Raw genomic sequence first — 19935 nt, 5'->3', positions numbered from 1 at the left:
AGATAATCCGTGTCTCTCAAGAATACCTGGAGTTGTGAGGCCACCACGCTTTCCATGACTTTGCCCAAAAAGGGGAGATTGGAAACAGGCCGAAAGTTGTCCAATTTAGTGGGGTCCAGTGATGGCTTCTTCAACAGCGGCTTTATAATAGCCTGTTTTAGGCTCGCTGGAATCTTGCCTTCCCGAAGGGAGGCATTCACCACCACTGTTACCCACTCGGCCAATCCCCCTCTGGCCTCTCTCAGAAGCCAGGATGGGCAGGGGTCTAGGATGGACGTGGTGGGCCTCATTCCTCCAAGTATCTTGTCCACATCCTCGGGTTTCACAAACTGAAAAGAATCCAACAAAATAGGACAAGCAGGTGCTCTCGTTACATCCACAGAGTCTGCATCTAACGCGGCGTCCAGCCCAGAACGGATCAAGGCGACTTTGTCTGCGAAGAACCGAGCAAATGCTTCACAGCGCGCGACCGAATTGTCAGGGCTCCCACCTGCAGAGGCGGGAGTTAAAAGACCTCTGACAATCCGAAATAGCTCCGCCGGACGGTTCTTTGCAGACGCAATAGTGGCCGCAAAGAAAGTTTTCTTTGAGGTCTTTATTGCCGCGGCATATGCCCTAAGAAAGGACACAAACCGTGCTCGGTTTGACTCGCTCGGATCCGAACGCCACACGCTCTCTAGTTCCCTCTTCCTTCACTTCATAGCTGCCAGCTCCTCAGTAAACCAAGGGGCTGGTTTAGCTCGGCTACTTGAGAGGGGACGTTCCGGAGCAATCATGTCAATAGCCCTGGTCATCTCCCCATTCCAGAGAGCCACCAAGGCTTCGACATGGTCACCTACCGAGGTGGCGGGAAAATCCCCAAGAGCCGTCAGGAAGCCATTCGGATCCATCAGTCTCCTGGGGCGGACCATCTTAATGGGTCCTCCACCTTTGCAGAGGTTAGGGGGCGCAGTGAGCCTAAATCTGATCAGGAAGTGGTCGGTCCATGGCAACGGAGAGATGGACAGCTCCTCCACACCGCCACCCTGTTCCCATCCCTGGCAGAAAACCAAATCCAATGTGTGTCCAGCACAGTGGGTGGGGCCAGATATTTGTTGGGACAGCCCCATGGTTGCCATGGCAGACATGAAGTCCTGAGCCGCGCCTGTGAGGGTCGTCTCGGCATGGACGTTGAAGTCTCCCAGCACAAGAAGCCGTTGAGACTTCAATGCCAGGCTCGAGACCACCCCCGCTAGCTCAGGTAGGGAGACTGTAGTGCAGCGAGGTGGACGGTACACTACTAGAATCCCTATACTGTCCCGGTCACCCACCCTCAGGTAGACGCTTTCGAAATTTGCGGTCTGCGGGATGGGGCACCTGGTCAGATGGATGGAGTCCCTATAGACCACTGCGACCCCGCCTCCCCGCCCTCCGGATCTAGGTTGGTGCTGCACGGAGAAACCCGGAGGACAAAGCTGGGTCAGATTTACTCCTCCAGCTTCATCCAACCAGGTCTCCGTGATGCACGCCAGATCTGCCCGTTCGTCCAGGATTAAGTCCTGGATCCAGGTCGTTTTTCCGTTGACAGATCTGGCGTTCAACAGCACCACCTTCAGACCGGAGGGTCCGCTCTCCTGGTTACACCAATTTACCTTAGGAGACCGATTTGGAATTTTGATTATAGATAAGTGGTCCGAATTTGGCCGAATTTGAGGTCTCCTTTTCCCGCATCTCCTCCTTCCCACCACGACCTCTATGGGGGCCCCTCGGCTAGTGGAACACCTCCCCTCCTCCATGCCGCTATTCCTGGCTAGGTTCTTAATCACACTTTCACCAGCTGTTTGGGATGTTGGCGTTTTATCTTGCCAATTGTGCTGGCCTTCTTCATACAGCAGAACCGGCTCCCTGCACAAAATCTAAGACTCCAAAAGCGCACTTCTTCCTCTTCCCTTGAGAAAGAAGGCCAAGGTCACCAGACTGCTCCCTTGCAAATCTGCCACTCCATGGTACACCATCTCTCTCCTTCCCATGGAGCAGAGCATAGTGGGTGGAACAGACTCCTCAGGTCTGCCACACTTTGAGCATTATTAGATTGAGTCTTTTATAGGAACATTCTGCTGATGTAGTCGCAAAGTTGTAAATTAATGATAGACATCTTCTATCCTGGCCCCATCTCAGTTTCCTGGCCAGAGGGTGATTTTCTTGATTGGTGTTGACAAACACAAGACTTGCATTGACTTCCTTCTTAACATAAGGAATGTTGCAAACATTTCCTTAACTTGAAAGAACCATTGTCACAGTTCTTATCAGAATTTACCTTTTCAGTTGTCATTGCAGGCCTTAATATTTTACTGGTGCTTCCAAAATTATTAACTCCATCCATTCATTCATCCTGCCATTCTTCCATTCATTCCCACACATCATATTATTCACATTCATCAAATCTGCATATTGAATTTCTTATTACAGTTGTTTTCAACACTAGGATGAGACAACTTTTCCCATCTCATCTAAGGGCAGTAGGCTAGCTTAAGGCACACAGGATAAGTTGTCCGAAATATACTGCTCTCCCCTTTAAGAAAAGAGAACAACAACTATATAGAGGGAAATTATTGTCTTTACAAACTGTATAGCAATTACTTGAAACAATTAATAAATATAAAGATTTGTGGGGGGGGGGGGAGAGAAAGGAGAGCAGCCAAAGGGTTGTTCTGCCCCTTCGTATCACTCAGCATTGATTTCCCCCTGCCTAGCAGAAGAGCCCGCTGTAAATAGAAGTGTAGCAAGAGCACATCCAACCCCCCTACAATAAGCACAATGCAGGTGTAACTTAAGAGGACACAAATGTGTGGCAGAGATGTAGACATACGTAAAAGATATTGACCCCAACTCCGCTACAAAGTGTGGTGCTGTTGCTTATTCTATTCATGATGTCAACCAATGCAAGCTAGCATTTTGAACATTTCTACAAACTTCAATGTGGGTCAGGCCAACAGCATGCAAATCAGCAGCTATCACTTCCCATAAATAACACTCTCACAACGGGTAGAAAGCGACTGTCATGCAGAGGCAGAAGCATGAGCTCAGTAGCCAAGTGGCATTCTATGCAAGTCCTTGACTTGGCTGTGTATTCTCTCTCTTTTGAATGCAAGTGATGTCAAGAAGGAAGGAAATCGGAGAGACTGGAAAAGAAAGGGTGCAGCTGGAGGGTGGGAAGAGGGAGGGAGCGAGCCTGAGCAACTGGGCAGTTTGTCACAGTACAGGGAGTTCAGCCCATTACAGGGAAACAGCTTTTATGCAGCTTGGATAATTGTCCTCCACACTGTCTCCAGCAGAGGAGAAAGGCGGGGGAGTTGCAACCAGCTAAAGCAGGAAGGGTCTATCTATAGCTCTCCAGCATTAAGCTACGTTCCACGGGAAAGGGAAGTGGGGAAAATCTGGGAAGAAAGAGAGGCACTTAACCCTGATTTTCTCCCATTTTTTATATTTCATGTTGACAAAATGGGCATTTTTCCTGCTATGTAACAAAACGACTATGGAGTAAGGGCTACAAGGAAAACACAATTATATACTCACACATATACTTAAGGCTGCATGTTAAGTGCTTAAAATTTGAACCAAGAGTGTAAAACACATTAGGATGGATTTCTATGTTGAGTCATTTCCTAAAATGCAAGCTCAAAGTATTTTTGTTTTGCTTTTTTACTTCCAGCTATTCTCTTGACTACCAATCATAAAAAGAAAATCAACGTCTACAATAGGTGTACGGATCATCTTTTTGGCTGGAGCTCTAGACTGAATGTCTGGGGCTAAAGGAATGAAGTAGCATCAGGCCTCATTAAGAACTTTGGGTATATTCACACTATAAGATTAAAGCTCTTTGAAACCACTTCAAATGCTATAGCTCCATCCTACAGAATCCTACAATTTGTGGTTTGGTGAGATCCTTACACTTCTCTGCCAGATTGTTCTTATGCTATGGTTCAAGGGTGTGGATGAAATAATGTTAAGTCTCTCACAAAATTACACATCTCAGGATTCCATAGGCAGCTGAAGTAGTATGTATTTACTATAATTTTTCAGTGTGGGTAGAGTCTTGGACATTTTCCCACTAACCACACAATTATCAGCTCAGAGGAGCCCCCGGTGGTGCAATGAGTTAAACCTTTGTGCCAACAAGACCAGAGGTCCGAATCCAGGGAGAGTGCAGATGAGCTCCCTCTGTCAGCTCCCGCTCCCCATGAGGGGAAATGAGAGAAGCCTCCCACAAGGATGGTAAAACATCAAATATCCGGGCATCTCCTGGGCAACGTCCTTGCAGACGGCCAGTTCTATGACAACAGAAACAACCTGCAGTTTCTCCAGTCACTCCTGACATGAAAAAAAAATTGTACAATTTGCTGCATGCTACATAGCCACATTTTCCCCATCTCTGAAATAAAAGGGAGATTACAGAATGAGATAGGCAAGGAGTCTTTCACACATAAATCATTTTCACATGGTTTGAACTTAAGACTACGATTGGAAACCATTCTGCTAACTACCAAGACCGGAGCAAATAGACAAACTAACCACTTGCTCTTGGCAGTTAGCAGAAGGGTTTCCAGTTGAACTGTTGGCTGTATACCACTGAGACCAGGTTAGACTGCAGGTTGAGTGAGTTATTGTCTTGACCTTTGTTTACCTGTTACACCAACAATATTTTTCTTAGGATGCTCACTTTGGGTATCAAATTGAGCTTGGCATTTTTGAGAGAGCTCTTTGTAGTGATATAGGACAAAACATGTTGTATCAAAATGGTCTCAGACTGGCTTGTCAAGCAAGAAGAAACAAAAAGGGTGTTTTTTTCCCACATATTTGGGGGGGGGGGGGGAGATTGACAAAAAGAAATAGTGGGAACACTGCTCAGTAAGGATGGTAAACTGCTAACAAATTATAATGGAAAAGGCAGAACTGTTCAATACCTATTTCACTTCAGTCTCTACCTACCCCCCAAGAGAGGACTTTGTGCTTCCATGCATAGCAGAGAACTTTAGTAAGGAATCCAAGTTGCAAATCAAGATTGATAAGCAAGCAATTAGTCGGGAATCACCTAGTTAACTGAAATGAGTTCATATCTGCATTTAGGACTGTGTGATATATTTTCGAATGATGTGTGCACAGCCAAGTACAGTGGCCTTATCCAGTTTATTTAAAAAATTAAATTATTATTATTATTATTATTATTAAATTATTTTTAATAATTACCTAGATTATTACCTTATTACCTCTGGAAGCTAGAGCACCATCCTACCATTACTCAGTTATAGATAGCTTCAGCATGTTGTTGCACACATTTTTCTTAAACAGGGGTTAGGAGAGGTGCTTTTTGACTACACCTCCCATAGTCTCCCAGCCAACATAGCCATTGTGGTACTAAACAGATCAATCCAAAACTGTATCTGAACACCACTCAGCACCAACAGAGGACATTATTGTTCATGAGTCCAAATAGACACAAAGAGTGGAACAATCAAATAAAATAAATCCTATGTTATGTTTCTGACCACAAAATTACCAAGTATGCCCATGGTTGGTCAAATTCATGAATATAAATCTCTTGGGCATAACAGTTTTATGTATTACCATGCATAAAAGGCATTTTCATAAATTAAGCCTTTAACCACATAACCACACCAGGGCTCTCAATTACTTCCAATAACATATAAACAAGCTGAAACGATAATTAACAGAGCTATAAATCACCTCATGAATATGATATGTGATGAACCAGCATGGCTTTTGCCAAAGGGTGGAAAAATCATTTCCTCCCCAATTTATTACAGTTTTAAACATTCAACACAGAGGAGATATTAATAAAACTTTTCAAATGGCATTTGATGAAGTAAGTAATTATTGTATGAAATGCAAAAACATGGCCATTTATCAAGACTGAGTAAACCTTTCCGATATTTTACTTCATGTTCAGTCCTACTCAATGGTCAAATTGTCACCACTAAGTCTACAATTGACTGTAATGCTGTCAGCATACTGAGAGAGAAGCAGAAATCATCCTACCACTCTGTATCAGTGGTTCTCAACCTTTGGTCTCCCAGGTGTTTTGGAGTTCAACTCTCAGAAATCCCAGCCAGTTTGCCAATTGTTAGGAATTGTGGGAGCTGAAATTCAAAACATCTGGAGAACCAAAGGTTGGAAACCACTGCTCTATATAAAAAAGCTTGCCCAACATCATCTCTCTTAAAATACTCCACTCATCTTTCAGCAAAAACTAACAGGAACTGAGCTGGCCTCATTTAAAACTTTGGATAAGGCTGGGATAGAAGGGTCATTCAATGCAGTTTGCACCATTCACACCACACTCAGATACCACTGTCATGAGGGTAGCTATCTATCAAGCCAGATCCCATGTCAACCCATTAGTAAAATAAGAGAGCTGGAAAGAATCATCTGAGAGGAAAGTGGTGGACTCTGGGACAGGGGTCTTCCCCTTTAGAGCTTTGTTCCTCTCGGGCAGGGGTCCCCAAACTTTTTAAACAGAGGGCCAGGTCACAGTTCCTCAAACTGTTGGAGGGCCGGATTATAATTTGAAAAAAATAATGAATGAATTCCTATGCACACTGCACATATCTTATTTGTAGTCCAAAACCCACTTAAAAACAATACAATAATTAAAATGAAGAACAATATTAACAAATATAAATGTATTAGTATTTCAATGGGAAGTGTGGGCCTGCTTTTGGCTGATGAGATAGGATGGTTGTTGTTGTGTACTTTACAGACTTAGGTTGACCCTGAGCGAGGGCTGGATAAATGACCTTGGAGGGCCGCATCCGGCCCCCGGGCCTTAGTTTGAGGACCCCTGCTCTGGGGTGTGAGGTGATCCACCTTATACAAGTGTCATGCAGAGGAAATGAGCTGCTACAATAATTTGGCAGCTGGGTACATTGCATTTAAACTAGCACTGAACTAAACTAGTCTATTCTAGCAGATGTTTTTTATTATGATTTTTTTTAAAAAAATATTGGTTTTATGTGCATTTAATATTAGAATCCAGGATCATTCACTGAAATTTAACTGTTATTTGTATTTTCTGTTGCTGTACTTTAATCTGTAATTGATAAAACCAAATTAGTCCTACAGATTTTCAGTTCTGAAATGCAGTATAAAAAGCCTTCAAACATATATTATCTCTTTTTATATTTTTGACTTCTTAACACAGCACTATATTACTATTTTATGGATTAAAGTGAATATTACATTTTGTGTGTGTGTACACATCTGCACAAAAGCACACATATATACACACATTTGCATACTATTGGATCCAATGACAAAGTACAACATTCGTTCCACATAAAAACCTCTTTTCAGATTTCATAACGTAACATAGAGAACCGACTCTATAATATGACTAGAAAAGATGCCTTAGTATTAGTGAATGTAGTGAGCATTTTACCTGCCAAGCAATTTGTCAAGATGTTGGTCTGCTTACAGATATGGATGAGTAGAACAGAAATCAATGGGGTATATGCAGATTAAATCAACAGATCAAAGATTAGGACAATGATAGCAATTAGCAAGGCCCCACACTGAAGTCAAAATAGCTCACCAAGTGGCAGGATAGTCCAAAACATTTTGCTACCTAAGGTAGAACAACAAAAGATGCTTTCCTCCTATGTCTCAGCCAAAGTGTAGGACATACCCTGTCATTCCAATTATGTTGCTGTACGACATAGAAAATACTACAAATACCCTTCATTAGAAGTAAAATATATAACTACAGCTACAACAATCAATAAGATATCTTGTTCTAAGAAAGGGTCAAAACATATTACAAACAAAATATTTTTTAAAAGATATACTATTAAACCGAACTTCTCCCTAAACAAATTACAATGCAAAATTGGTGTGATTGTGGTATTTAAATATTACTTAATTTGTTATCTCTTCATAACACCAAAACTCTGCTGCCTGGGTCTTTTGCCCAACTCTACCTAATAGTAGATACAAACACAGTAAATTGGATGTGCAGATGAAAATAAGAACTCAAATAATTCCTAGTTCTATGGTACTATTTAATGATCAGTGTGCATTAATGGCTTGGAATGAAAAGGACTAGATTGTCTAAAAGACGGATACATTGTCATGGCTTGTCAGTGCTGATATAGCACACCTTATGCACAAAGTTACTAATTGTCTCTAATTTCTGCTCAATCTTGCCACCTGTGTCCTAAAAAAAGAGCATAGGTTTCAATTAAGTGGTTACTTGGTTAATCCTTCCACATAGTGACTGGGTAGAAGACAGTTTGCCTGATTGGTTCTTAACACTCTAATACTAAATTAGGTTTGGATTCAGCTCACAAACTTAGTTCCTGGTGAAAACTAATCTGTGAAAACCATAAGAATGTTTCATCATATTCTGCTATTGAGAACAATTATGAAACGGGTTGAATAATAGCAATTATATAGAGCCAGGTCCTTTATTAAAACTGTAGTGAACAATGAGAAATTAGATGCCACCACTGGTGTCAAATGCAAAATATTGGAAAACATTAGTCATGTCTAAGACCAGCACCTGACAGACATAATATAGTCATAGAGTGAACAGAAGCAACAATTACTGGACTGTGCTTACTATTAATCATTTGATAAAGAATGCTTTAATTTTCAAAATACTTTGCAAATTTAATACTCATTCAGCTTTATATCAAATGTCTACATCTTTAATATTTCCATTTTACAGATGTGATTAGGAGGTACTGTTTAGACTCCCAAAAGAAACTTGAGAAAGGCACACACCAAAAATATTGATGCAACACCCCCCACCCCAATTTAACATATACACTGATGGCATCAGAGTTGGCAGACAGGGATACTGAAGTTATGATAAATAGCTCAATGAAAAAGTCAACCCTTTATCCAACGGCCGGTAGGCTGTTAGGAATTGTGGGAGTTAAAGTCCAAAATGCTTGGAGGGCCGAAGTTTGCCCATGCCTAAGATAGAGAATACAGTTTTACTCGCATCTTATTGTCAGGCTTCCAATAGGCAACTGATGGGCCACTGCCTAAACATAATATTGGACTACAGAGAGCTTCTTATATCCTTATAAGAAGCATCAATTAAGACACAGCAGCTTCACTATGTCTGGTAAGCTTCACTATGTCTGTTCCACTATGTTACTAGTTTAGACATTTATTTAATCTTATTCATTTGTTTAAGACAGTGGTTCCCAACATGTGGTCCATGGATCACCAGTGGTCCACAAGAACTAAAATATGGTGTGCAGCCTCACTGTTACTACACTGTTACAACAAGAGCAACTAGTCTCATGAAACCCTCTTATAATGCCGAGGCTTATTAAATATAGTTTTCCGTGGGAGAGCAGATGGCAACTACTGGATGGCATATGTTCTGTATCAGAAACCAGAGCTGATGTGGTCTATCCAATGCAATTTTCTGAATCAGCACCCCAAATAACCAAACTGAATCTAAGTTGACCAAAAACTGATCCGTAACCCTTTTGGTACTAATGTTGGAGAGTGATCCCTGTTCAAATTGGTTCCTGGTCAAGTGGTCCCTGGTCAAAAACAGGTTGGGAAACACTGGTTTAAAAGATATATTCTCTGCCAGTTCAAAAGTCTGTTATAGAGCATACAACAAGATAAAATAAATAAACTAACAATAAGACATAGGATATCAATATTTTTTAAAGAGATATTTAAAAAAAGAACTCAAACCATACTATAATACTACAACATATAAAGACATTTAAACCTGGCATCTGAAAGAATACCATAGGTTAAAGGTCCTAAAATGCAATATCCAAATCACAGAAATTTCAATATCTCAATACAAAGTAGACTAGGCTTTTATTGGTTAGTCCCAACTAGAATAGCCCATTTAATTAATTGCTGAGTGATGTGTCAACATGTAGATAAATGTAAATGGACTGAGTGGGTCAACTGAAGTTAGGACCAAAAAAGAATTTAAGCCATAATTTCAAATATAACAACTGTGTAACACAAAACACTAGTAAAATCTCAGGGTTTCTGAAAGACTTCAAAGAAATTGCTGAAATCTGGAAAAAATATTGTTGGATGAATTAAGGGTTTTTTGTGAAAGACAATTTTGTAACTGGTTGCACTGAAATTACCAAAAACCTTTAGAATTATTGTATATCAAAGTAAATTAAATATTTCTAAAGATCGCTTTTAGAATTCAATGATATTCTGATAGAACATGAAGAGTAGTTTCCACACAGAAACAACTGATTTAAATCTGATAAAAGGGCTTTATTTCCCTTCAAAGCTCAGATCTATTTTGTATGGGCTTATGAAAACCAAAAAGAATTGCAACGGATTACCTATGCCTTTTTCTTTTTTAAATATGTATTTTTGAATAAGTAGTAGCTTGCTAAATAGAAGCAAGGTAACCTGTCATTCTTCTAAAAAGGAGCAGGAGGCAGCTTTATAGGATCACTTCCTCTTAAATAATAACTATTTATGAAATGCTGTTAAAAAGTAACATTCCAGGTTTTCAAAATCTCAGCAGACAGGAATCTCTACAATATATTTGTCCCTTTGCAAGCGAGAATGCAGTTGAAGAGGAAGAAGAATGAAACTGACTGTAAAAGTAGCCCATGGGGAAGAACTAATCATTTTGGCACAGTATCGTTTCCATTTGATGTTGTAAATATCAATGTACATTACCTGTGGTGCTTTGGCTTAGAGGCACATCTAATGGCCATCCAGTATCTGGGATTCACACTAAAGGTCAGATATGAGTTGGCTAGTTATACGCCATCACATAAGAGATAAACACAAGGTTTGTTTCATCTGTTTTTCATGGGAAACTTTTCGTGATATAAGAATCACCAGGCTCTTTCTAAGGAATTAAGTAACAGAAGCAAGTAGCAAGACTATGTAAACATCTATCAATATAGATAAAACCCAAGATTAAATAAGATAGATAAATAATCTGTACAGCTCAAGAGTTATGAAATCTAATAAAGATTTAATTGTAAGCTGTTTTTCATAGTGCTTTGTTAATTTGTATGGTTATAAATCCTCCAAGAAACCTTTTACCTGGGTTGGAGTCAATTACAAAACAATTACAGTAGAGTCTCACTTATCCAACATAAACAGGCCAGCAGAATGTTGGATAAGCGAACATGTGTGATAATAAGGAGGGATTAAAGAAAAGCCTATTAAACATCAAATTGCGTTATGATTTTACAAATTAAGCACCAAAACATCATGTTTTACAACAAATTGACAGAAAAAGCAGTTCAATTATGTAGTAATTACTGTATTTTCAAATTTAGCACCAAAACATCACAATGTATTGAAACAGTTGTGGATTCGGGCGGGAGGCAGACTGTGTTGGATAATACAGAATGTTAGATGAGTGAAGGTTGGATAAGCGAGACTCTTTTGTACTAACACAGATGCCAAATGTGTTTAGCAGGATGTAGACATGGAGAATATAAGAAAAGTGAATGGATTTGTGTCACATTTGCTGCAGAATAATATTATATATTGCTAAAAGGCAAATCTAGGTTTGACCCCTTGCACACTCCTAACAGGAAATGCAGTCGCCACAGATTTGTGTGTGTGTGTCGTTAATAAAGCTGATTGTGGCAGCAGAACAATTAAATATGGCCTGCAAATGGGAAAGGAATTTTTTCACTGCAGGTGAAATGACACTATTTTGTTGCTAGATCTCTCATTCGTGATGTAGCAGTGTATTAATGGAGAAACAATACTAGACTACTATTGCAGAATTTTGTATATGAAAGAACTCCTGCCACTTCCCAGAAGAGGATAAGACATGAAGTGGTTGTGGCTGACTCGCTACTGAGACTAGATGGGGTGTTTCAAGACCATTGCCCAGAACAGTGTCACTTCAACCCATGTGGTAACAAATGATACTGTAGGCCAGAGGTGTCAAACTCATTTTCACTGAGGGCCATATCGACGTTATGGTTGCCTTCAACGGGCTGTTGAATTTTTGAACAGAGAATCTGTGGATAGAGTGGTCCAATAATGATTTATTTATTTTTTTACATAGCTGTCACCGCTCTTTAGTTTTTACCCGATCTGAGTTCCCAGATGTTATTGAACGGCAACTCCCATCACTTTTGATTGTCTGTCATGTAGACTGGAGATAATTGGAGGGCCACAAAAAATGACATGATGGACTGGATTCGGACCGTGGGCGTTGTTTGACACATGTGCTGTACACCCAGTTTATAGCTTATTGCAAGTGAACATTTGGTTATTCAGCTGAAGGACCTTTGGACACAGGTTACTTATTTACAGTCCTTCATGTTGAAGGTCATGTCCTGGGAAGAGAGTAGAGGATATTGCAAGTGAACAACTGGGCATGATGATGGTATCGTTGAAGCCTGAAATCAAAGAGTTGCACCTAACAGGTGTTGGTATGAGTATTTTGCTAAGAGTGGAGTTCAAAGACAAGGCTGTGTTAGTTTTGAATATCAGTCTGCAAATGGATCTTGCCGCACCTTCGAGAATAAAGTTGATAGCATGAATTTTCTCAGACGAAGTCTACTTCTTTTGATACAATAGGAGTAGTAATTGAGGGATAGAACTACTCAAAAATAGCAAACAGAAAGGGAAGAGTAACAGCATTATAAGTATATAGCTGTGAGAAGATCAATGTCTTGGAAAATGAAAAAGACATTGCAAGCCCAACATTATGGGAAAAGAAAATAGATGTCTCTCTCACTCACTCACACATCTCCAAGTCAGACTGAAGACTTGGATGATATCTTCCTACAAAAGACTATTAAACAAAAAGGAGAATGGCAGTAGAAAAGGAAAGAGCTTGGCAATGATAAAAAGACTCAGCTTGGTATCAATAGCAGGAAAGGTTTTAGAATAGATCATTCAACAGTTGGAACACACTTTGAAAATAATGCTGTGATTGCTAAAAGACAGCATCATTTTCTCAAAAAAAAGTAATGCCAGTGACTCACAAGCTTAGTAGATCAGAGAACGCTGTGAATGCAATGTATACTGACTTCAGTAATGCTTCTGACAACGCACCCCATGATACTCTTGCAGAGAAGCTTGCAGAAGCACAAATATAAGATGGTGCCACCTTGCTTGACCGCAGTACATGTTTAAAAGATCAAGTAGACCACAAGCAAAGCAGAAGTCAAGAGTGTGATGAAGTGGGGGGGGGGGGGGGCATGCAATTCCCGGCTGTATCAAAAGAACAATGGTGTCTCAACTAAGATATGTAGCAGCCTATTCTGTCTTGATGTGGTTTCAGTTGGAATGCTGGGTCCTGTTCTGGGCACCAAAACTGAAGGAAGATACCAACAGTTCCAGAAGCGGGCAATTTTATTGTAAATTTTAGTTGCATACAGTAATAATATTGGAACTTCTATTATATTTTCAAGCTACTAAGGGCCCTTAACATTTTTAGCATACTGTCTAATGTTTATGGCAAGCTGGCACCCTGTCCACTCCACCACTGCTACCTTTATAATGCATGTATACTCAAAAACTGCTCATCTTCAGAACACATCCAATTTATTCCCATAGCAGGATTGTTCTAGTGTACTCTATTTCCCTAACACTTTGGAACATAGTAAAATAGCAAGGCATTTTTAAGGCAACGTTTTTCAAATTCTCAATTACCAAATTGTTTCAAAAGGCTGAAATGGAATAGAGCAGGTTATGCACCATAATGGCATTATTAAAGCCAACTCATGCTTGAAAGCAAAGATTGAATTAAATATTCATGCAGTTTCCTGAACCAATGCTGAAAGAAGTTTCTCAGGCTAAGAAAACTGATTACACAGGAAGCTAACATTTAACTAATCAGGAGATTCCCAGTATACATGCTTTTTACACATCTGTGTGCATGAGAAGATGGTTGAATTTCTCCATAAGCTGTACTAACTGTCATGGGCTACTGACAAACTTCTTTCTATCTGATAAGAGCCATTTGTACAATTGTTTTTACAGTAAAAATTTCCAACATTGAATCTTCAGACAGTCCTCAAAATAATAAAGTACAAAATTTCAGTATGATCTCAGGTATGATCTTAGGTATGGTCAAATAAGAAAGAATGTTGGAGACAATGCATAATATATGTAACATATGGGTTATATACAAGGGACTTGCAAAATTTTGGAGATCGTTTCGTATTTTGGGCAATTTGGTGATTTGTAATTATGAATCACAGAAATACAAACCGGGAAGTCAGTATTAGAATCTTTCCACAAAGAACCAGCCCTTCCAAAACATTACAAAATTTTTTTGGAAAGATTTAGAGCGTTTTTTACAATGTAGCAAAATTACCTGGGGTGAGAGGGAAGGAGGGGGCTGAACACAGCAGATGCAAAGCTAGTCTCCTCCCCTCAGCAAAAGACGTGTGCTTGAGAGATCCACTCTGTGTTTGCTAAAACTTAAACTTAGAAAGTGGTTTAAAATTACACTCCTCTTACCCTAGGTGGAAGATGGAATTACTATATCATTATTATTATTATTATTCATTAATTATTAATTCATTATTTAAAATTAGATTCATACAGTTGGAAGGAACCCCCAAAGGCTATCCAGACCCAATCCAGTCTGCCAAGCAGGAAGATGGAATTACTATTATATTATTATATCAACTATCATTTATTATCATTATGAGTGTTATTATTCTATTTTTATTATTAGACTCAATAATAATAATAATAATAATAATAATAATTTTATTTCTTACTCGCCTCTCGTCACTACTCAAGGCAGGTTACAACATTGCTAAAACACACAATCAAAACACATAATAATTTTAAAACACTCCGTAGAATACCCATATTAAAACATATTTTCATAAAATACATATCCAAATACACAAAACAAAAGTTAAACACAGAGTGAAAATTTATAAATCATCATAAAATACAGTTGGAAAGGACACCAAAAGACACCCAGTCCAACCCCGTTCTGTCAAGCACGGAGATGGAATTCCTATTATATCATTATCCATCATCATCATCATCATCATCATCATTATTTTACTGACACAAAAGCACAGTATGTCACAGCAAACGAGATCTATATGCTGGATTTCGTATCACAAAATCACAAGTCAAACACTTCCCAAGCGTCTAGGACTGTGTGATGTATTTTCGAATGATGTGAGCAGATTCAAGTAAGGTGGCTTTTTGCAGTTGACAGATCGTGATTTTGTCAATGTTTATTGTTTCCAAATGCCGCCTGAGATCTTTTGGCATGGCACCCAGTGCGCCAATGACCACTATTATTATTATTATTATTATTATTATTATTATTGGAATCAGAAAGCTGGAAGAGAACCCAAGAGTCATCATTCTGACCCCCTTCTACTCATTAAATCCTTCCTGATATAATGTTGGGAGTTTAAAGGGTCCCCCAAAGGACATCTAGTCCAACTCTACTCAACAGGCAGGTGACACCATTCAAGCCATCCCGGCAGTTGGCCGTCCTACCTCTGCTTAAAAACCAGTCCCCAGTTACATGTGGTTAAAATGAAAAAAATCCTAAAAATTAGTAGATGAACTAATCTTTCTAAAACCTTTCAGGATTGATGTTTATGTTGTGGTCATTGTGTTGAATTATGTTTCCTTTGGATTATCAAATAGTTATGTAGTAGGCCTAGGATATTATTTATTTATTTATTTACTGCATTTATATACTGCTTTTCTCACCCCTGGGGGACTCAAAGCAGTGAACATCAAGTAATGGCAAGATTCAATGCCAACATATATACAACTAAAGCATAATAACTAAAACGATACCATATAACTACAAATTAAAACATTAAAATCATATTAAATATAGAACATAAGCAGACATTTAAACAGTTAAAACATAGAATTTAAAACATCTTAATAAAACATTAGAATCACATAATCCAGAATCATAATCCAAAACCACTCCTATTGTCAATTACATTTACTTCCTATTCATTTCTTGTACTGCATTACTTTATTGCCTGGAGGCTTGGTCGCACAGCCATGTCTTTACGTTTTTTCTGAAGGCCAGGAGGAAGGGTGCTGATCTAATTTCACTGGGGAGGGAGTTCCAGAGCCAAAGAGCCACCATTAAGAAGACCCTGTCTTCCGTCCCCACCAACTGTGCATGTGAAGGAGACAGGACTGAGAGCAGGGCCTCCCCAGAAGATCTTAATCTTGATGTTTCATAGGGGGAGATGCGTTCCGAAAGATAAGCTAGGACAGAACCGTTTAGAGCTTTATAGGCTAAAGCCAGCACTTTGAATTGTGCTCGGTAGCAGACTGGATAGCACTTTATATGGAGAAGACGGCATACAAGAAGGATCATTCCTCCATAGATTTTTTTCACAGCAATCTAATTTTTCCCCAAACAGTTGAGTGACAAGCTTACAGGGGAAAAAATGAGTAATACACTGATCAAGGGATAGGTTTTGATTTAAAGTTTAATTATTTCTAACAGCAACTAAGGACTTTATCACACAAGGCTCCAAAAGTGCAAAGCGGACCTGTTGATGGGGCTGACTGCACAATATCAGGTCTGTTCCACAGGCATACTGCAAATGAATCATGACTATATCGTCTCTTTTCATTGTCATGAAAAACCTGTCAATGAATCCAGTGTTGTTGTTGTTCCAGCAGTCTTCCCTGTGGGACAATTTCCTTCCATTAAATCCCAATATTGTGAAGCAGAGGAAGGACTCGCGAGACCACTACTGTGCAGTGTGTAGGACATAACATAATCTGCCCTGGGTCCCTTTGGTGAGATAGAGCAGAATATAAATAAAGTTTTATTATAACAATTCATAGCCACCACTTTGACTTGCATCCAAATAACTAGTAGAACTTGTGCGAATTGTGTTTCCTTATAACAAGAGAGAAAAGATAATGTTAATCCATCACTGAGCATGCCCCTGTGCTATGAGTTAGCATCTCAAACAAATACACAGGTCATCTTCAGGAATAGGCAGCTATAGTTCACCTCAATGTACACTCATACAGAGAACTTCAGACATATGTCCCAATCAAAAGTGCCAAGTAGTCCAAAGGAAGAGACTTGGTGGTCGTGCAAGACCTGCGGCAAAGTCCAGAGAGATCCTCCAGCCACCTTGCCATGTTCCTGTTCTCCCTTGCAGTTTGATGCACACACAGCTGGTGCCGATTTCCTGGCTCGCGCTCCATCTTCATTTTGCTCCAAGCTCGGTCATTTGCGCTCTGATTATCTCTCATTACCAACGACCTTGCTGTAATGAGTTTTAATCTGCCTCGTATTAATTAGAAACATTTTCATTAGCCAGCTCGATTTGGGGTAAATAGCTAATAGAAGTGTCTGGGCTGCGATTAGTTATCAATAGGGGTTGTTAAGGGGGAGGATCAAAATGTGCATAGGGAGCAGCTGTTCCCCATCTAAAAACCAACAAGACACAATAGGATTGTCGTACAAGGCCCCTTCAGAAAATTCTGGAAGCCAAGTGTTTAATTTTTTTTTTAAAAAAAACAACAGAACATAATCTGCTGGGACATTCTCTGTTACATGTTCCATTGAAATTAACATGAAATTTTCATGTGCATGGTGCACTCCATATAGACACATCACTAGCTAAGAAACGAGAACAATGTATAACCTCCAATACAGAGCCAATATTTTATATATTATGTTGCTGGTGAACGCAAGAAGGAAGGCACAATTGCATTTGTATCATGCTGTTGGCCTCCCCAAAGCTAATTAATTGGTCACTGTGTGAACAGAATGACGAACTAAATAGGTGGAGGTAGATTTGATCCAGAATGACTCTTTTTATGATGCACCACCATGTTTTTGAGTGACTCCTATTAATTTCCATAAGGGTGGCATGAGAAAATTTTAGAGAACATTTTTTTACAGAGTTACCAGAATTTAAAAAATGCTAGGTGATCTAAAACAGAAGTTACCCAACGTGTGGCTGGTAGAAGTTTGGTACAAATAACTTCATAGCATTAATTAGGGTTTTTGAATCATTAAAAGAGAACATTGCACTTTGACTAGGCAGTTTCACCAGAGAACTATCTTGATCGTTTTTGAAGTCCTGCACTTTATCTCGGTCTCCTGTCAGTTACCTCAACACTTTTTCTCAAAGAGTATTCCCTGTTCATTTGATTTCCGCACTTTCCATGGGCTCCTTTTAGGAATCATTGTTCTTACTTGAGTCTGAACCCAGCTTTGACTTTTATCTCAGCCATATTGTTTTATGATTATGTTTTGTGACTGTGTTATATTTTATTTGATTGATTTTAATGTGCCTCTGTTTTTTATCTGTAATTTTGGGCTTGTCCTCTTGTAAGCCACCCCGAGTCCCCTTGGGGAGATGGTGGCGGGGTATAAAAATTAAGTTATATTGTAGTTGTAGTTGTTGTTGTTGTTGTTGTTAAAAGCAGCTGATTGTTTAAATTACATCCTGCTTTCACATGTGCCACTTTTGCTACACAGAGAACACAAGTCAAACTTTGTCTCAACAAACTTGGAATGGGGATGATGGAGCAGGTTGAGCTTCATCCTTAGAATCAAGAATGATGTGTAGTTGACCACTCTGGAAACTCTCAGTCATAAGTGTATTAAATGTCCAGTGAAGACCCCCATTCAAAAGAATAGTAAGCAAGTATCTATGATATAATCATCATTATCATCAGCAGCAGTATCTTTATTTTTAAAATGCCCAATCACTCCAGGAGGACTCAAGGTGCTTTACACATACAGAGGCAAGCATTCGACATATGGCAAAACATTACAGCAATAGAACATAATACAAAATAATAATGGCATTATACAAATCAAATAAAGTTAAATAACAAAATAAAGACATAGAACAGGTAATCAATAAACAAAAGCATAGTCATAATATGACATCTAACATTGTAGGTAAATGTAAAGATTTTTCCCTGACATTAAGTCCAGTCATGTCCAACTCTAGGGGTTGGTGCTCATCTCCATTCCTAAGCCAAAGAGTTGGTGTTATCCGTAGACACCTCCATGTGGCCGACATGACTGCATGGAGCGCCGTTACCTTCCCGCCAAAGCGGTACCTATTGATCTACTCACATTTTGCATGTTTTCAAACTGCTAGGTTAACAGAAGCTGGGACTAACAAAGGAAGCTCACGCTGCTTCCCAGATTCGAACCTGCGACCTTGTGATTAGCAATTTCAGCAGCTCAGCAGTTTAACCCACTGTGCCACTGGGAATTCCATCTACCATTGTTAGCACCATTAAAAATTGGTGAAGCATTGGCATACAGTTAATTGTTCTTAACTGTACCATAATGGCCACACAGTATAGATAGGTCAGCCTGCTTTCCAATGGCATGGCTAAAGTGCAATAAGCCGCTTCCTTACCATATGCCAAAGTGCAGAGGAGCGTTTTAAGCAGCTTTTTGAAAGAGAGGAGGGTGGGGGCCATATTTATCTCTTTCGGATGGGAGTTCCAGAGTCGGGGAAATAAATAAATATAGGTGCATTTTTGTTTGCTTGCAGATTTACTTTTTAGTTAGTATATGCAGGATTTCTCCTCTCCCTCCCACTCCCCCCCAAAAAGTGCAATTCATGTTTAGTTGTGCTTTGTAGAAGGAGGTCTTCACACTTCCCAAAGCTGTGGATCTTCATAAGTTATATGTTTCTATAGTCTAGTTTTTTTCCCCATGCCCTACTTAGTTCTGAGAGGTTGTTTTTGGTTTTTTTTAGAATGTTCTAAGTTCTTTCAGATATCTCAACCTTTGGCTTGATCTAAGAACATAGGAACAGCCTTACTGGATAAGACCAGTGCTTACCTACTCCAACCTTCTGTTCTCAGAATCTCCAAGGAGAGTCTCAACAACAGGTTATCAGGACAAGTGCACCATCTGTCTTGCATTCCATAGCTAGTGATGTACAGAGGTATAGTACCTCCGATACTAAAGATGACATATAG

The 19935-nt window shown here is 39.5% G+C and overlaps 1 protein-coding gene across 3 annotated transcripts in view; it reads right to left on the bottom strand.

The window, feature by feature from the left end:
* Positions 1-19935, bottom strand: part of ADCK1 (aarF domain containing kinase 1) — a 167190-nt gene that overhangs the window by 103804 nt on the left and 43451 nt on the right. The window lies entirely within an intron of this gene.

Source organism: Anolis sagrei, chromosome 1 (genome assembly GCF_037176765.1).
Source record: "Anolis sagrei isolate rAnoSag1 chromosome 1, rAnoSag1.mat, whole genome shotgun sequence".
Lineage (NCBI taxonomy): Eukaryota > Metazoa > Chordata > Lepidosauria > Squamata > Dactyloidae > Anolis > Anolis sagrei.
The sequence above is the reverse complement of the archived record's forward strand: the minus strand, read 5'-3'. Positions and strand labels throughout refer to the sequence as shown.